The sequence below is a fragment of the Hyaena hyaena genome, unplaced genomic scaffold (assembly GCF_003009895.1).
Source record: "Hyaena hyaena isolate Hyena2069 unplaced genomic scaffold, ASM300989v1 scaffold_371, whole genome shotgun sequence".
Lineage (NCBI taxonomy): Eukaryota > Metazoa > Chordata > Mammalia > Carnivora > Hyaenidae > Hyaena > Hyaena hyaena.
Window position 1 is genome coordinate 343,626 of NW_024081003.1, and position 14,527 is coordinate 358,152.

A 14,527-nucleotide genomic window follows, 5' to 3' on the forward strand; every position below is an offset into this window, starting at 1 on the left:
GGCTTTGCTTTCAGCCAAAATATTTGGCAACAGTACGTCTATCAGGTATCGTGTAATATGAAAACCATCCCTTTATTTCTACACATAAGGTCTTATGGTTCACAGTCCATTTCTTCTCTAACTTATCTAAATGAATCTGTAACTGGTCTTCCAACCAGAGTCCACCATGATCTACATTTACATTTAGTCCTGCCCCAATGTTGAGGTTGGTTGTGTAGGTAAGGAATGGACCTTATCTTATATAATTTGGGGTAGGAATGCTGTCCATACTTGCTGACCTTTTCAAATATCTTTTAGAAAAACATATTGCATACATACACCCACATATCAGCTTAATTACTGCATAACATCTCATCAAACTCTATTCTGACAAAATTCAAGCTTGATTTTGCCATTATAAATATTTAGGAAAGCATTAGTTCTACGTGGAAATTTTGCCGTAATACATGTAGACTTACATACCCTGGAAAGTGGCTCTAGTTCTCCATCTGAAAACATAGGAGGGTAGCACCTCAGCAAACGCTGAATTCATGAGGCTGCCTTCCCTACACACTTGTTCTTTGGTAATGTCCACTGCCTTGGTCCTTGGTCCATATGTGACCGCTATCAAATTTCAGAAACTGCAGCTATTTCCAAACTTTTCCCTGTACGTCTGGTTCAGCCATTAGTAGACATCATTGCCCTTACCTTGGCCACTAATGATTTTCTGCAATTAGGTAACAAGTATGGGCTGACCAATAAATAAGTGACTAGTAGTAACTTTGATTAGCAGCTTTATATTTCTACAGAACCTCAAAACAGATCCAAAGAAACTGTGTTCATTATGGGTTCAGGGACAGTCCACAGGTTAGCCCCACCAGAGACAATCAGTTCCCTTCCTTGGCAGCATTCTGGAAGATATATCTGGATCAACAACACCTATGTAATAAGGCAAAGAAGAGAAATGGTGTTCAGCAAGACTGTGACAGCTAGCCAAGATGAAATTATACATTCTGTGAAGTGTATGATACGTCATATTTTAGTAAAAGTAATAATACTCCTCTTGTTTAAGTGACTGGTGTTGGTATTGTTATTTTCGCTTCTTAAAGTATAGAGAAAAAAGGTCAATTCTCAGGATTTTGAGGGAAGGAAAGGTAAAATAGAACATGATGATCAAATCTCTTACCAACTAAGTATAAATAAGAGACAAGAGCAGAGTGATGAATAAAGAGCCGTTTTCCCACACTTTTGATCCCAGGCTGTCTACTCCCACTCTATAAGCTCATATAAACTAAGAGCCAGAACTAGAGGCAGATGGCAGCAGAACCACATTAATGGTGGGCAATCATAATGGAAACCACAGACTCCTTCTGCTGAAGTCCCCTAGGACCACCCTCCTTCTGACCCATTCTACAACATAATTTGAGAAAGCAGTGTAGATCAGCTATTTCATTGGAAGAAAGGAACAATTAATAATACAACATGGATAGTCAGTGAAATTGAAGACATTTTCAAGTTCCTCAAACATTACAGAAATGATCAAACCAATGCAGGGAGAACTGGAGAATGTTTACATAATATGAAATGATGCTTCACAATTATAGCTACCGTTTGACCAAACGGACTAGGGGGTCTGTGCATAACCATTATTTTTGTCCTGGACACAGGGCTCTTTCCCCATGCTAAAGATGTCATAATAGAAAAATTACATGAGAATGAAGTTGAAAACAATAAAAAGAGGTCTGGAAGATGTATGAGAAAGGTTAATTACATAGAATAAAATAAAATCAGCAGGCAAAGATTTTGAAATCTGAGAGTTAATATAAGCCTGTATTATGGAAAGTCTTCCGGGTACCACTGATCTGTTACTTCTCCCTTAGTCTCTATTGAAGTCTAAATGGATGGTATATAGTATAGTTACATGACCACCTTTTTTTCTTCCCTTGTCAAGAACACTACTTGAAACTAACCATGGACTGAAAAGAGGGAAGATTTTTCTCCAGGAGTCTTGTATAGCTTGAGGTGAGGTTGCAGTAAAATAGTCAGCTGTGGCTTAGTTTGTTCTGCTTATCCATACTATCACCTGAAGGTTGAGCCTGCCCAGAGGGTTAGAACAGATTTCATTTTCTGTGTGCTTGCAATAAATCTTGAATTTCATGAGCAGTAAAAACTTGCAATGAATCTCCTTTTATTTAAATCAGATTGATTACGTTGCTTTGTTTTGCATAAAATCTTGACAAAGATGGGGTTTTAGCAAAACACAAGTTCTCTCATTGGGAACTTGTGTATCATTTGAATTTCACTCAGAAAACAGAAACCATACAAGGTATCTCAAACAGATAGAATTTAATCTAAGGAACTGATTGAACCAGTGGTGAAAAAAACTAAGGAGCTGAACCAGAGATGGTGAGACATCCCAGAGATCAGCGACAAGAACAAGATGGTGCTGCCCTAGGGCTGGAGAAACACAGGGAAGAGGCAGTGTTTCCAAATCCACAAGCAGAAGTCACTGGTACAAGATGGAGTGATAATGGGCCATACAAAGAGACATGTTCCAGCAGGATCTGGAACCACACAGGAGTCACAGGAATGCTGTTAGGGATGCCACCAAAAGCAAAGAAGAGAGAAGTCTTTTCTCCCTCTTTATGTTTCCTTTATGCCAGTGTAGCCCATTGGCCAAACCTACAGAGATGCTAGAGGGCTAGAGCCCTGAGATACATAGTTTCTTGTAATATATAACAGGGCAGAAAAATACAGAGTATGGATCTGAAAGTAAGCAAGCCAAGATCTGCCCCAAGCGGGCTCCAGGAAATACCCTGTACCACATAATAAACACCCTGCAACAATTCTGGGTGGTCTGGGGGCATAATAACAGAACTTTAGTTTGTGTGATTCCCCTTATATTTTTCTTTTTACCCATTTCATTCTGATCCTTAGTATCTTGTCTTGGGGATTTCTGTAAGATCATAAGTTATTTGAAATAATATGCTCTCCTAATACAAAATAAATACCTAAACCAGCTTCAGATATTATATTAAAAGTACTAGAGGAGGAAGGAAAAGAGAGATATACCTATATGAGCAGCAGACAGAAAAGAGGAATAATTTTAAATGCTAGAGAGAGGATAGAATATAGATATCTTAGGGAATCATCCACATGCTACTCAGTGTTGACACCCCAAGCAGAAGGCATGCCCTTAGGGAAAGTGGGTATTTGGTATCCCAGTGAAGCCTAAAACCTAAGCACAGAAGATATCTGCCTTGGCAAAGGGTCCCATGCCCTAAACAGGGTCCAGATACAGCAGAGTTTTCAGACAAAGAGGGAAGTGCAGCTGGAGTATCATGTGTATCAAAAGGAGCCAATAATTTGACTAATTCCCTATCCCTGCCTTCCCTACTCAACTATCTCAGTACCAGCAAAAAACAAATGGCACACTCAAAAAAGTTTAACTGAAAGAACTTAACAAGGGAACTATTACTTAGATCTTGAACAAGATTAAGGAAATCAACAAGAATGGCACGGCATCTTGGAGAATGTCATTACATTCAAGGTCTGAAAGGAAAAAAGAAGAAAATAGTGTTACCACAGCCTCATACAAGCTGAAACCACAGATAAAAAGCTTTCCACCAAGTAGTTCTGATGCCTTAGGGAAGCACGTTCACTGTTCCAACAATGGTGAGAGACAAGGAAAAAAGCAAAATAAATAGATATCCTAACTTTTATCTTTCTTTCCTTTTCAACTCTAGCTGGTACCTCTCTGGCTCAAGCTATCTAGAAATCAAAGAGCACAGCACATAATCCCAGCTATGGCAATCTGTCCCCTGTGTCCCAGGGACAAAACAGACAGAGAAAGGCTAAAATTAGGAGAGACTAAATAAAGAAAAACCCAGAGAAAATTAAAATACTAATTCAAAAGGATACATGCACCCACCCCTATGTTTATTGCAGCATTATATACAATAGCCAAGATATGGAAGCAACACAACTATATATATATATATATATGTATATATATATATATATACACATATAGTTATAGTTATATAGTTATATATATATACACATATATAGTTATATATATACACATATATATAGTTATATATATATACACACATATATAGTTATATATATACACATATATATAGTTATATATATATATACACACATATATATATAGTTACATAGTTATATATAGTGGAATATTACTCAGCCATAAAGAAGAATGAAATCTCGCCATCTGCAACAACATGAATAGATCTAGAGAGTATTATGCTAAGTGAAATAAGTCAGTCATAGAAAGACAAATACCATATGATTTTACTCACATGTGGTATTTAAGAAACAAAACAAATGAACAACAAAAAAAAGAGAGAGAAACCAAACAGCAGACTCTTAACTATAGAGACAAACTGATGGTTACTAGGAGAGATGGGCTGGGGCGGGGGGGGGCTGAAATAGGTTAAGGGTATTAAAAGTACACTTATCATAATGAGCAGTGAGTAAGGTATACAACTGTTATTATATTGTGTACCTGAACCTAATATAACACTATATGCTAATTACACTTGAGTTTTAACTTTTTTAAAGTGGAGGGAGGATAAAAAAGGATAGAAAGAATAACCAACACTCACTGGCTCCAGATTTTGTGGGGTCTGAGGTTTCTACAATTTGAGGGGCTTACCTTAAAAAACTAACAGTATAGGGGCGCCTGGGTGTCTCAGTTGGTTAAGCATCCAACTTTTTATCTCAGCTCAGGTTTTGATCTCAGGGTTCTGAGTTTAAGCCCTGCATTGGGCTCCATGCTGGGTGTGAAGCCTACTTTTAAAAATAACAAATATGGGGCACCTGGGTGGCTCAGTTGGTTAAGCATCTGACTCTTGGTTTTGACTCAGACTCATGAGTTCAAGCTCCACATCAGGCTCTGAGGTGCCAGTGTGAAGCCTTCTTGAGATTCTCTCTCCCCCACCCCTCTCTCTGCCCCTCCTACGCTTTCTGTCCCTCTAAATAAATAAATAAACAAAATTAAAATTAAAATTTTTAAATAAAGTTTTAAAAAACCCAAAGTTTAAATACCTAACAAATATTCAACTGTCAGAATCTGAAAAAAAAGCTTATTCTTATTTATCAATAACTGCCTAAGATAGTTTTATAACATTTACCTTCTCTACAGTATTGGCTGCAATTTTTTTCATCATCTCTTTATGTAATATCTTTCTAATATCAATTTTCATAATGAGAATAGAATGATAATTTAATATTTTTTGGAATCAAAAAATTTTTACTATTGATAGTTGGGATGCATAAAATATACGACATTACATAAATATACTTTTGTTGAGTGTAGTTCTGTTCTAAGTTTTTGTCCTACAAACAGGAATTTTGATAAGTTCTATTTTGCACGATTATCAGAAATTTTTAAAATATATGCTGCTTTTTAATTTGCATATACTATGATTTGTGTAATTTATCAAATGTATTCCCTGGCAGCAGAGCACTTCCATTTGCAACAGATTTTGATGAGAACTGAATTCTCCAGTAATAATTAAACACATCTGATGACCGAACGAACTTTCCAGAGATCAGCTTCTGGTTCCATATATTGCATGCCTCCCTTTTACTCCAATATCCAATATCTAATTTCTGCTTCCAGGAACCAGAGAAGGAATTCATACACTGATGGTCAGCAGAGGCTTAGCTACACAATAGTGACTGAAAAATCACATAGATATAACTCACTAAACCCAACTAAATATCATGAACTCAATTTTCCCTAAGCTGAATCTCATAAAATCCTGAAGCATGGTTAAAGGAAATACAGAACAATGAGGTTTGTAGACTTATATTTGAATTAAAAGTCAAAATATACTCATGGTGTAACTTATTTTTTAAAAAATTATTACCTAACTCTTCTAGAAGCAATAACTAGAAAATCTAGTTAGCAATAACTAACTCAGTGACAAGGAGTGCTCCTAATGTCCAGATTGTGGTTTCTCAATACCATTTCCAATAATAATAATATTAATAAAAACCAACCCTGAAATCCTCGGCAAGACGGCTGATTCCAGGTCTGGTACAATTAGTCAATATAAGCCTAGAATATCCCATCATATAAGAGCCAAGTGAAAGGGACTCCCACTGGCCAAAGATGAGATAGTTTGTGCATCAAGAAGTATAAGAGCTGTAAATTCTTTTTTAAAAATCTATAAGGTCATACCGTTTTCCACAATGGCTGTAACAATTTACATTCCCACCAACAGAGTGCCAGGGCTCCTTTTTCTCCACATCCTCCCCAACACTTGTTATTTCTTGCCTTATACACTGAAACTAATGGAACATTGTTTGTCAACTACACTCAAATTTAAAAAAAAAAAAAAAACACCACACAATACATGTCAGGCCAAGTTAAAAAAAAATCTATGAAGTCATAATGATATATTTAAAAAAAATCATTGGTTCCATTTGAAGGTTTGTTAGGGCACGAACTTCTCATTCTAAAATTTTCTAGGGGCGCCTGGGTGGCTCAGTCGGTTAAGCATCCGACTTCGGCTCAGGCCATTGTCTCACGTTACGTGGGTTCCAGGCCCGCGCTCGGGCTCTGTGCTGACACCTAGCTCAGAGCCTGGAACCTGTTTCGGATTCTGTGTCTCCCTCTCTCTCTGACCCTCCCCTACTCACGCTGCCTCTGTCTCTCTCAGAAATAAATAAAACACTAAAAAAAGTTTTAAATTTTCTAAAGGGAGGTAAATTATCCCATCATTCCTGTACTAACTAGATTCAAGTGTAATCAAATAATTGATGAAAAATAATTCTTCTCTATAGAAAAATTCCACTTAGTAATTACAAAAGGAATGATTAGATTAAAATATCTAAATTTTGTAGCCCCTAATGAAATAATAGCTGTAGACAATGGTTATCCATATTTGCTAAAACTATCTGGGAAATGATGCATGGATCAGGTTGACAATATTTGAAACCTCCAGTCAATCTTAACATGACAAAAAATAAAATAAGATAAAACAAAATACAATGAGGAGAAAGCGTGTCAAGCATCAGATGCCTCTGATGTGATATAACAGTGAGTCCACAGCATCATTTATAAAATGGTCTACCAAAACACTGAATTTGAATATGAAGAAGCATCTTAGATGTAACTACCAGTTTACAGGAAGTACACAGATGACCACGCCAAATGACACTGCAGGAATGCAATCAGCCAATCCTAGGGTGTAGGAGATGCTATGGGACACAAGATCCAGTTTCTTCAGCAAATAAATTCATTAAAAAAGAGAAAGAGAGAGGAGAAAGTTTACAGATTTAAAGAATTTTAGGAAACACCAAATGCAATATATGGACTTTATCTGAATCCTCATTCAAATAAGTCAATTTGAAAAGTGCTATGGAACAATAAGTTCAACTTGGTGAATACTGAGAGCATATTTAATAATATTGAAGAAATAGTGTTGCATGCAGGGGTGGCGTCGGCGGCAGCAGCAGAGAGAGTTTGGGGCCATGTCTCACATCATTTTGCTGGTACAGCTACCAAGAGGCCAGAAGGCAGAACTTACCGTTGAATCAGTGAATGAATGCATTGAATGCATTTGTAAAATTATGAAGAGCATCTGAAGAGAATGAATCCCAACTGCCGCTCTATCACATATAATATCAGCCAGTTGATTTTATCAATGATCTGGCAGATCTCAGCTGCCTTGTTTACAAACTAATACCCAGGCATGCCAGCCTCATAACAAAGACTGGATTAAAGGGAAAATCTACATGTCCCCCTGTCGGCAGGTCCGACAAGCTGGGAAATATCTGAGTAGGAGGCATTAGGGGCTGGGGGGTGGGCTTGGAACACAGGGATGCACAGTGTGCTGCAGGGGAAGTTCTGTATTATAAGAATCCTATTTCCATTGTGTACACTCTAGCCAGAACTGAATATATTAGATGAAATGTGAAGATCTTGGTCAATCTGAAATCCCCAAAGTCCCCTTACCTCCACCTTTTATTTAACATAAACCTTTTTATAATATAGATGGAAGTTTATTTTTGTCAGTGAATATTGGTTCCAGTCCTTCAAACTATTCATATCTGCCTTATAACATTCACCGCACTAACCCTTCTTCAGGCTGGGGTGGGAGTGGTGACAGTTTCATTGTATCTTCAAGACAAAGTCTTAGTGAAAAACAAATAAATGCTGTTTAGGCTTTTTTTAAAAAGAGGAAATCATGTTAAGTGGTTTTGGGTGGAGGGAAGCTATAATAGTGATTTAAAAAATAGTGTCTCGTCTCTTAGAGATACATAGTGAAATATTTAGGGGTGAAGTAATATTGTGTCTACTATTTACTCCAAAATTATCCACCAGGTAAGGATAAAGCATAGGAGAGACGGTGCAGATGAAACAGGACCTGTCATGTGCTGATAGTAGATGAATCAGGGCAACAGGCATATGGAGATTTATCCTACTGTTTTCTCTAATTTTATGTAGGCTCAAAACTCCCACAACAATTTTATTTTTCAAAAAAGCAGCTGAAGAAAAAATAACTTTTCCAAAAGGTCCACTGAAACTGTGAAAATGCCACTTTTCCTCTTGTATCATGGAGAAGAAAGTCTACTTAGGTCTCCAACTCTTCAGGCAAAGAATTTGGTCCAACAGTGATTCCCTTCTTTCTTTGCAATTGGCAAATATCGCCTATATCATCAAGTATTCAAGGCCAACTCCTTAATTTATCACATAACACCTGTCTACACATCACCACTGATACTGGACAAAGATGAAAACCTTGAGTAGTGGTATCTTGACTCAGTTATGTGTAGCAGGACATATACCTTTCTGAACCTGAACAAACTTTGAATTAATTGACCCTCCACTATTATTTGAAGGCCTTGGCTGAATGAGAAATACGTAAATAAAGCAAGCGTCAACAAACAATCATTAGAAGTACTTGATTTTGTCAGTCGGTGACAGATCTAATGCCGGGGAGACAGTGGGGGCTGTTCAAGATCTCTTGCATATAACTTCTCCCTGAAAGAGCTAAAATGCTTCCTTCCTTGGCTCCCACCAGCCTCTGGAGTCCTTGCCTTAGGGAAACTTAAGGCTCAAAGTTTCTACCCTTCCACCCGATAAAGTACGGAATTGATCAGGATTACAGAACCTGGAACTCTACACAAGAATTTTTTTGTTTGAATATATCATGTGTTAGACAGTGACACCTATTGGTAAAGTGTAGTATTGTAAACCAGGACTATTGAATATTGCAATGCAGTCAAATCTTTCTAACTCAGACACAATGGAAAAAAGCCAGACAATTGGGGAAAATCCGTGGCAGGAAAAAAAATCCCTGTAATACGGTTTTATCACCTTCAAATAGTCTACATAATTCAACTGAGGTGTCCTAGATCCTTACAGAAAGTGTTTTTGATGAGCACAGCAAAAATTCAGCCTGAACTGATATGCCTTAAGTTGCAATTAATTCTTTTTAAATGTGTGTTCCCAAGGGTCTTAAACCTGCTTTGTTCTCTTAAGTGAACAAACATTTCACAACCCTATCTCTATAAAGTTTTAAGTGAATTTTATTTCTCTTAATGTGCCCTTCTGAAAATTCACAAATTCTAAACTTGTGGTATCCGAATTAATAAAAAAAATATGCATTCTATACTCAAATTAGACAAAAAATTGGGAGAGTACATTTCAACATTGTAAATGTCCAATGTAAGTATGGAAGGAGGGGGCTTCTAAGTCTGAAATAAATAACCTTAATCAGTTGTACACAGGGAAGATGGGTCCTCTCATTAAAGGGTTAGATTGTAGGAAAAAAGATAAGGGAAATGTGAAAAGTAAAATCCCAATCAATTGTTTAAAATGTCCAGCCATCAATTTGATCCCTTCCTTCAAAAGTTTTTACTTTGGGGGCATCTGAGTGGTTCAATTGGTCAAGTGTCCTACTCTTGGTTTTGGCTCAGGTCCTGATCTCAGGGTTCATGAGTTCAAGGCCCGCATAGAGCTCTGTGCTTAAAGTGCAGAGCTGGCCTGGGATTCTCGCTTTCTCCTTCTCTCTGCCCCTTCCCGGCACACAGGAGATCTCTCTCACTCTCTCTCAAAACAAATACAGAAACTTAAAAAAAAAGTTCTCACCTTGTTCATTAGAAAGATTTATCTTATAAAAGTAATCTCCATTATAATCATTTATGGATATGCTTATAATACAGTGTAAATATATATATCATATAAATATATATCATATAAATATGTGAAAATATATTTATACCATAAAATTACATTGTAAAATAATTTTAATAATGAACTCAATGGGGAAACTAGATTCCCTCTAAGTAATTTGTTTTGGAAACTCCACTTGAGGGAACACACTCACACATAGCATATGGGGTGATGCCTGAAAGTAGAAGTCCTCTTGAACCTCGGCTCCTTCCTCCAAATCTCTCAGTCCTCTCCTTCCTGACTACTTGACAGCACTATATTGGGTAGTGTGAGGTTTTCTCAGGCTCAGTTCTGAACTCACCTTCAACTGGCATCTCCCCCTCAATTACTTCTCTTTGGAATCCTGGTCTTCTCCATCAGGGACAAGGAAGGCAGTTCTGTGGTGCAGAACAAAGGAGTGCTAACATTTTATTTCCCTCTGTGGCTCTCTCCCATCCCCTCTCCCTCGCCTTTTGGTCAATTCCAGAAGAGTGCTTTGAGGAATCCACTCTCAGGTCCTAAAGCCACTGTATGACTGAGGTGCTTGACCCCACAGAGAGCTGAAGGTACAGCAGGGACTCCGATAGCCTTCAGGTGTCTGGAGGACCCATGGGAGGCATGCGTGTTCACTGTGGTAGATGTAAACACAGGACACTATGACAAGAAATTTCAAATTCCAAGAAAACTAGACTGGAAGGACTGGATCTAGAAGGAAAAAAAGGAAGAAACAAACAAGACCTCTGATGCATATTTTGCTAATGCTTCCAAAGGAAGGACAACCTGTTAATAACAGACCAGGAAGGCAAACTTGCAGTTAATTTTTACTTTCTATTCCCATCATCAAACCATGTTTAATGTGATCCTGCATAGGGTAAGAGGGCCCTTGCCAAAATTAAAATCAGAAAAGGTTGGCAATCTGGGAACGTTAAAAGAATATGGAAAGAGTCAGAGAACAAAGGATCAACTCCTGGAATGAAGAAACATTTTTTAATTCATGGTTGTGTTTTGGTTTGTCCTTATTTACCATAGGATTGTGGGGTAGAAGAGTTCAGAATTTTTAAATAAATAAAACATTACAGTCATGCCGAGTTATCCAAGTCATTCACTCAGGGAGTTGACCCCAAGAGAGTTAATTAGAATCACTTGGGATTCCACTTCCTACAGGAGCCAAGTGAAGCCTCAGATAAAGCAGTTGTTGGAAAAGTCAGGGCAATGCTGATAGCTCATGAAGGTAAATTAGTTGAGCCTAAGAGAGCTTGGTGAGCTAATGCAGACACTGAGGGGTAGGATCTCAGGGAGCAGATTCAGTGTTTTACTTAAATACCAAGATGCTGGTTACCAAAAGCTGACTATCCTCTTCATAAAAAGGTAAGAATAAATCAGTGGTCATCCAGGAGCGTCAGCATCCTCTGGAAGTTTGTTAGAAGTGGGAATTCTGAAGCCTAACCCCACACACTGAAACAGAAATTCAGGTGGCTGTGTTTTAATAAGCCCTCCAGGTGATTCTGAAATACACTTGTTAGTGTATTAAAGCATGGGAGCCACTGGAAGAAACTTCTAGAATAAATGACAAAAATGGCCTAAGAACTTTGTTACAGTTAAATAGGGACTCAAGGAGTCTTTCCCTTCCTGCCTGGCTTTATCTTAATCCAGGCCACCATAGACTAATGCCCAGACACCTACAAGAGCCACTTCTCTGGTATCCCCATCTGGTCCAAGCCCCTCCAGTCAATTTCTCACAGTGTTGGCAGAGTGAACCTGAAATTACAGATCAACTAGTGTCACTCCCTTGATTAATACCTTGCAATAGCTTCCCACAGTATTTAGGATCAGGTCCAATTCATGAGCTGACTTCTACTGTGTTGTCCATACGTTCTCCCAAGCTTGAATCTCTTTGTACCTGAGGCTCCAGACAAGTTGAACTGCTCTTTTTTCCTCGAATCCAACTTCCAGGCCATGATGCCATGCTTTTTCCACTACCTGAGACATTCTTTCCATGTCTCTTCATCAGGCCTAACTGGAGGTGACTTGGTGGGCAGAAGAGAAAACCCACAGGGGTAAGAGTCATTAAAGAGAGAGGAAACCAGAAGAAAGAAGAGAAAAGAGAGAAACTTACCCAAAAGCATGTCAGCCTGTGCTGTGAACTTGGTGCATGGGGTCTCGAAGCCTGTCCTATCCTTGGTCTTCACCTTCTATAGGTGTTCAACCTATCCCTGACTTCACCCAAATGCCCCCACCCTCTGCTGGACCTTCTAGGTCCCAAGAGAAAACACTCCGCAGATTAGGCTCTCCATGGGTTCCAAATAATAATTAGCTACTGGACACACAGGGGTTCTCAAACTGTAGTTCCCACACCAGAAGCATCAGCACCACCTAGGAACTATTTAGAAATTCAGATTATTGGATTGAATAATTCAGAACCTACTGTTTCAGAACAGTCCATCTAGGACAAGGCTCTGCAATCTGTATTTTAAAAAATCCTCCAGATAACTTTTATGCACAATAAAATTTGTACCTAAAGTACTGTCTAGGGGTCCCTGGGTGGCTAATTCAGTTAGTGTCTGAACTTGATTTTGGCTCAGATGATGATCTCACGTTCCATGGGATCAAGTCCCAAGTCGGGCTCCATACTGACAGCATGGAGCCTGCTTGAGATTCTCTCTTCCTCTCTCTGCCTCTCCTGCCCCGTCATAAATAAATAAATAAATAAATAAATAAATAAATAAATAAATAAATAAATAAATAATACTGCTTAAAGTATTTGTGTTAGAGCCCATGCTAATAGAACACCAGATATCTCCTTGGTCCTCAAAAGACATTATAAGTTAGGCTTTGGGTAATAATACCCCCCTCTCTTTTGTGTAAACCTCAAGACTGTTTTCATTGATGTGACTAAATCTTAGGCAGGTGGAGCCAAGCAGAGCATGTGTGGCTCCTTAAAAGGTTGTAGCACCTGTCAGATGCAATTGTACAGACGGTAGTGACTATAATAATTTAAACAGCACTAGTAATCATCAGAAAGAGTAAATACTGATGATCATTTGCTAACCCCGTATAACACACTTTACTTATGTATATCCAACATAGTACAACCTTGGAAAGTAGAAGTTAAAATATCCCCTTTACAGATGGAAAAACCAAGTCTCAAAGAGGTCACTTGAATTGCCTAAAGAAACTCGACTAAGAAGTGATAGGTCAAGGACTCAAATGCGGATCTGACAAGCTCCAAGCCACTCACTCGACTCTGCTAATTATTCCTACAAAAGTGCAGGGGGTGGTTACCAGAAGAACATTCTGCTTCTTGAGCCAGGCCCCTGTTCTTCTAAGAAAACATGGCAACATGTTGATTTTCCTTCTGCCTATCCTGCCTTTCTTTCAACCACCTTTCTTTCAGTATTTGCTTTCGGGCTTCTCTTCTCCTCACTGACCAATGATTGTGATGATGCAGTTTGCATTTTCTGTAGCCATGCAGAAAGCGGCAGACACTGAGAGAGAGAGCGAGCCTTCCAGATGAAATGCAATGTGTAAGTGGAAATTGTCATCATTATCCCCTGAATAAATGGAGAAAATGAACATTGGCTCTAGCAGAACTGGAAGGAAAAATTGGACTGTGAACAAAAGCATTATTAATTTAAGGAACTGCCTGAGTTTGCCTCTGGCAGGTTCCTTTGTAAACACCGTTAACACTCTGGAATGCTTGAATTGTATCTAAATGCATAGCTTAAATATGTAAAAACAGAAACCTAGGCATTACTTTTAGGCATCCAGAGAATTGTTTGCTTCTAAAATCTGCCAGAACAAAATACAACCGGCATATGAGACTTCCAAATTATGAGGGTCTAATATTTCTCATAAAATCCTTTCACAGAATATAGAATTGTTGACTACCTCCCACCCAAGACCAGATATAATTTACAACTGACAAAATATGGCTCTGTAACACTGCTGGTGCAGAACGTGCTTATATTTGTGTTTCTCTGTAACATGAACATGATTCTTGGAGGTAAATGGCTGCAGCAGGGATATCTTTAGGCAACAGAGTTATTTAAGTGGCCAAGTCACAGCTGAGTAACTTTGTAAATGAACCTGGTAGAGTCAACTCTGTGGAGAAGAATAATTGCATCTTTATGACCTCATTCTGAGGTGGAAAGCCCCTCACTCAGGCACCATGGTGGGAGGCATTCAGAGAAAGTTGTATTTTGGACACTAGAATCAAGTAAGTTATATTCCCCAGAAGGAAAATATATCTATGATTTTTGGATGAGGGAGTTCTAAGTGAAAAGCCATCCTACCCTCCCTAGGCTCAAAGGCTTTCCCAAATAATCTGGAAAGTAAACATGGGCTTGTCAGTTC

General features: G+C 38.4%; 1 pseudogene; it reads left to right on the forward strand.

The window, feature by feature from the left end:
- The first annotated feature begins 7,488 nt into the window (after positions 1–7,488).
- LOC120244127 lies at positions 7,489–7,809 on the forward strand (annotated as a pseudogene).
- The last annotated feature ends 6,718 nt before the right edge of the window (positions 7,810–14,527 follow it).